The sequence below is a fragment of the Podarcis vaucheri genome (genome assembly GCF_965113315.1).
Source record: "Podarcis vaucheri genome assembly, chromosome: 8".
Lineage (NCBI taxonomy): Eukaryota > Metazoa > Chordata > Lepidosauria > Squamata > Lacertidae > Podarcis > Podarcis vaucheri.
This window is the reverse complement of record NC_138766.1, coordinates 43,849,595-43,855,594: the sequence shown is the minus strand read 5'-3', so window position 1 is coordinate 43,855,594 and position 6,000 is coordinate 43,849,595. Positions and strand designations below refer to the sequence as shown.

Here is a 6,000-nt window from a genome sequence, read left to right as displayed (position 1 = left end):
TAGGCAGAACCATTCCCTGGATGAAGAAAAGTGAACCCTTTTTTAAAAACTGGCATTTTTCAGTAAGCTTTTTAAAAATTTTATGGTTAATTTTATCTTTTGTGTTTCTTTTGTGACATCACTGTACACTACTTAGAAATGGCAGTGTTAAGTGGCATAGTTGCCCTGGGCCTCCACCTGTGTAGTTGCAGTATATGTAAATGTCATGGCCATCTATTAAATAGTGCCCATGAGGGTAATTTTATCTACCAAGCACAATAGATGCCAATTTCCAAAACCAAAGAACCATAGTTTTCCCCTCTTGTTGAGATTCATTTTCAGATTATTGGGACTCATCAAGGCCATTACAGAATGCACATACAAATTTATCACCTGCATAGCCTCACCTCCTTCCAGTGATGGAGAGAAGTAAAGTTGAGTGTCCTTGGCATACTAATGACACCTTCCTCTGAACCCTCAGATGATCTTGCTCAGCAATTTTACACAGATGTTAAAGATCACGAGGGATAAGATGGAATCTTGCAGGACCTCACAGCTAAAGTGTTTCTCACAGCAATTGTAACGCATGAAATTTCACTTAGTTGTTTATCAGGCAAGGAAATAGAGGTTGGAACTTGAGTGCAAATACTGGCAGATTGGGGTGAATAACATATGAGAGCATGGAGACTCTTAAAATGAAGTGGATCATTAAAAACACGTCTGGAGGTGACCACTTGAATTTAAGTAGGACTGTACCTTTTAATTCCAGACACTTTCCTTGAAGAGGGTCAAGCAATTGTTAAACCAGAGAGTTTACAGACATTTGAAATGCAGAGGAAAATGGAAGCTGACCAAAGTTAGGGCCATTGCCCCACTGAACTGTAAAAGGAATGCTAACGATGACAGATTTTTTCTGGAAAGAGCTTAAGTGATGGAAGTTTAATTTCCGTTGACAGTAGAAAAGCTTTTGGAAAGACAACCAGCAGTGTGCCATTTTTGTCACAACCTGAAATGTCAATGGAAAAAGTTTTAGAACAGATTGGTAGAATAAACAGCGAGAACTCACAAGAGCCAAATGTTCATCTAGCTTTTTGTTTTATTGACTTAAATTATTCTGCAACATGGATCTGAGAATTTTAAAGTCATTCACATGTCAGATTGCTGAAACTCTAGAATGTACTCTGTCCTGAATGCCATGCTCAGCTACAAAAGGGTGTATATTTTGAGACTTGAAAGTACAGTGGTACCTCAGGTTAAGTACTTAATTCGTTCCGGAGGTCCGTACTTTACCTGAAACTGTTCTTAACCTAAAGCACCACTTTAGCTAATGGGGCCTCCTGCTGCTGCCGCGCCGCCGGACTATGATTTCTGTTCTCATCCTGAAGCAAAGTTCTTAATCTGAAGCACTATTTCTGGGTTAGCGGAGTCTTTAACCCGAAGCATATGTAACCTGAAGCGTATGTAACCCGAGGTACCACTGTATATACAAAGTAAAAGACAAACAACAACAACAACAACAACACAAAAAGTAAAGTGCCTTCAGTAGTGTGGTCAACATGGGTGGGTCACACTAAAGGGAAAGCCTGCGTGAGTAAGAAAGTTTTTAACAAGTGTCTAAAGCATAGCACCATAGATGCCTGCCACGTGTCCAAAGGGAAGGAATTCCATAAAACAGGTGCAATAGTGCTAAAACTGCTGCTCTGGGTGGCCATGAGGTAGATCTCAGTGACATATGGCACAGTCAGAAGAGCATCTCCGAAAGACTGCCGTGAGTAAGGGGTACATGTGGAATAAGGCAGTTTCTCAAATAGCTTGTTCCCAGGTTCTTTATAGCTTTATATGCTATCAGTGTGACCTTCAGCCTGGGTGAGTACCATAACAGGAACCTGTACAGTTCTTTCAACAAGGGACATAGGCTGACAATAAGATTCAGTCGGTAGCCTGGCTGCTGCATTGTGCCCTAGCTGCAGCTTCTGGACCAGTCTCAAGGGTAGCCTCACACACGGTACATTACAGTAACCAGTCTTTGGGATTGCCAGTGCCCAGATTTCTGGAATACCTGTGAATTTTATTTACCAGAATGTGTTGACTGTGCTATTTGCTCAAACTGTTACTGATATGATTATAGTTTTACTGATATAATTATATTGAGTGTAATGTTAATTTTTAATGCTGCTGCTGCTGCTGCTAGCTGCTTTCAGCTCAGTATTCCTATTGGAAATGTAGAATTCAAATACAAATTAAAATAAAACAAGATCAGATTGGAAAAGGAAGCATTTCCTACCAAAGATCAGTTTGTATATATATTATAATAATGACAGAATATGCAATACTAAGAAAAATTTCAAAAATGTCTAAATTGGAGATCCCAAAAACATAGTATGTGAGAATTGAGGTCTTCATTGCAATCCAAGAAAAAATCATATTTTTCAATGCTTCCAATGAAAGGGGGGCGGGAAGGAATGTTCCATAAAGATAAACTGTTTATCTCTTAATAAATAAATAAATAAATAAATAAATAAATAAATAAACAAACAGTGGTACTTCTGGTTTCGTACTTACCGTATTTTTTGCACCATAACACTCACTTTTTTCCTCCTAGAAAGTAAGGGGAAATGTCTGTGCGTGTTATGGAGGAAATGCCTACAGGTGGCATGCCTACGGATTTTCCTCCTCTAAAAACTACGTGCGTGTTATGGTCGGGTGCGTGTTATAGAGCGAAAAATACGGTAATTTGTTCTGGAGGTCCATTCTTAACCTGAAACTGTTCTTAACCTGAAGCACCACTTTAGCTAATGGGGCCTCCTGCTGCTGCCGCGCGATTTCTGTTTCATCCTGAAGCAAAGTTCTTAACCCCAGGTACTATTTCTGGGTTAGGAGATCTGTGACCTGAAGCGTATGTAACCTGAAGCGTATGTAACCCGAGGTACCACTGTAGTAGTAGTAGTAATAATAATAGTAGTAGTAGTAATAATAGTAATAATAATAATAATAATAATAATAATAATTTATTTATACCCCGCCCATCTGGCTGGGTTTCCCCAGGCACTCTGGGCGGCTTCCAACAAAATATTAAACTACAATAGTCTGTTAAACATTAAAAGCTTCCCTAAATAGGGCTGCCTTCAGATGTCTTCTAAAAGTCTGGTAGTTGTTTTTCTCTTTGACATCTGGTGGGAGGGCGTTCCACAGGGCGGGTGCCACTACCAAGAAGGCCCTCTACCTGGTTCCCTGTAATTTAGCTTCTTGCAGCGAGGGAACCGCCAGAAGGCCCTCAGCGCTGGAATTGGTATTGAATGCAGGAACACAAAGTTGTAGGATTGTGAGGTTGTTTAAGAACATGGTCACTTTGTCCATCTTATACATGCGTGCTTAATCAAAATAAAGGACTACAGCAGATTGAATTGATGACACATAACATAGTGAGCATTCTTGTAGACGTTATGACCTTCCTCCAGCTTCCAAACAGCAGCAGTAAATGGCTAATGTTTATCAAAGTTGTAGAAGAACATCTGTAATTCACAAAACATACTTTATAAGACCATCAGTGACTGTAGATGCATTTTATGTAAAATAAACTTTCCTGAAAATTTTGGTGTTCATACCACAATTCTGCACATATGTTAGCATAATAAAATTTTTGAATGGGAAGGTACTTCGGTGGTAATGTAGTCTGACCACTACCACCCTGCTCCATGTAGGAAATCCTAGACAGATAACTCTCCAGTCTTTGCATAAATTTCTCCAGCGAAGGAGAGTCATCTACTACCCAGGACAGTCTGTTCTATGGTCAGCAAGCAAATGTTCTGCTAACGTTGAGCCAAAATCTGCTTCCTTGAAATTTTCACCTATCACACATAGTGTTTATCATAAACTGCATATATTTGTGTCTATTTTAAAATAATGAACTTCCAGCTTGGCTAAGATTAAAAGAGTCAGGAGTTTGGACATTACCCCCCCCCACCCCAAATGAATGAATAAATGAATGAGATCCTCCTGCCATATCACAAACTGCTTTTGAAAGACCCCCCCTTTTTTTTTCCTTCAAAAGGGGTTTGTGTGTGACTTTGGATGAACTGCTGTTTGAAAAACAGAATCACAAAGCTTCTTTAGACAAGTGTAACTAGTTATGTCGCCGAAGAATTGATGCTTTTGAATTATGGTGCTGGAGGAGACTCTTGAGAGTCCCATGGACTGCAAGAAGATCAAACCTCTCCATTCTGAAGGAAATCAGCCCTGAGTGCTCACTGGAAGGACAGATCGTGAAGCTGAGGCTCCAATACTTTGGCCACCTCATGAGAAGAGAGGACTCCCTGGAAAAGACCCTGATGTTGGGAAAGATGGAGGGCACAAGGAGAAGGGGACGACAGAGAATGAGATGGTTGGATGGTGTTCTTGAAGCTACTAGCATGAGTTTGATCAAACTGCGGGAGGCAGTGGAGGACAGAAGTGCCTGGCGTGCTCTGGTCCATGGGGTCACGAAGAGTCGGACACGACTAAACGACTAAACAACAACAACAACTAGTTATGTGGTTCTTTGGATCTTGGCCAAATTGCATCCTCTCATTTTAGTTTATTGGGTTGAATAACATTCATTATGTAGATTCATTATCCTTCTATATGTAACAATAGCATATCTAAATGGTCCACTTATGATTCTTGCAACTTGTCCAGATATGAACATTCTAGCTTGCTTGAATAGGTATCTGGGATCATGTTCCCAGAATTGTCTTCGAACAAATTGCATAGGTAACACATTAGGACAAAATGTTTTCATTTGTGTGGGTTCTTTGTAATCATTCCAAAAGCCATCCCATGGATGCAATATGCTGTGCTGGATCTGGACCAGACTCTGACTGCCATCCTAGGCAAATTAATAGAAACTGTACTTACAAGCAGATTGGTTGAGCTTATGGAGAAATATGATATATTGGGGAAAGGGTGCTATTAGTTTTCTTAAATGTAACTCATGCCTCGGATGGCGCTGTGGTCTAAACCACTGAGCCTCTTGGGCTTGCCGATCGGAAGGTTGATGGTTTGAATCCCCATGATGGAGTGAGCTCCCGTTGCTCTGTCCCAGCTCCTGCTAACCTAGCAGTTTGAAAGCATGCCAATGCAAGCAGATAAATAGGTACCACTGCAGCAGGAAGATAAACAGTGTTTCCATGTGCTCTGCTTTCCATCATGGTGTCCCATTGCGCCAGAAGCGGTTTAGTCATGTTGGCCACATGACCCGGAAAGCTGTCCATGGACAAAAGCCAGCTCCCTCGGCCTGAAAGCGAGATGAGCGCTGCAACCGCATAGTCGCCTTTGACTGGACTTAACCGTCCAGGGGTCTTTTACCTTTTTACCTTTTTATTGTTGGAAAAACATTAAAAGTATCATGCTGTATTAGACCAAGATTCATGTAGTCGAACATTACTCTATACCTGTTCCATTCTGATTTTGATCCGTATCTCTTTCCTGCTTTCTATTAGCTGGATTCTAGGAAAAAGGGCTGGCCACCAAGCAATTTCAAATGGCCCTGGCAGACTTCAACAGTTTTGTAATATGGCAGCTACTTTGAAATCTTGTATAGAATGTCCTGGGAGATTCTCCTACTGGTTTCTCTGTCTTGTGATTCCTACGCCAAAGGATAAATGGACATAAATCTGACATCAGGAATTTCAGAAATAGACTGGAAAGAGAAGTTGCTGAATTGCAATTTATTACCAAATTTAAAACCATGGAGAGACCTGGTCTGAATAGAGACATTGGATTCTTATCTCATTATACGTGATAAAGCTATTTTTAGCCATCTCACCCCTTGCTTTTTCCTGTAAGACCAATTGCAGTCGTTAACAGTCGTCAACAGGTTTACCACACCTATCAGCCAATCACCCATTCCCACCATCCTTCTGAGTACCGTATTTTTCGCCCTATAGGACGCACTTTTTCTCCTCCAAAAATGAAGGGGAAATCTGTGTGCGTCCTATGGGGCGAATGCAGGCTTTCGCTGAAGCTTGGAGAGCGAGAGGGGGC

General features: G+C 41.0%; 1 protein-coding gene across 1 annotated transcript in view; it reads left to right on the top strand.

Annotated features, from left to right (window-relative positions):
* The window catches only part of LDLRAD4 (low density lipoprotein receptor class A domain containing 4), a 263,298-nt gene that overhangs the window by 61,213 nt on the left and 196,085 nt on the right, over positions 1 to 6,000 (top strand). The window lies entirely within an intron of this gene.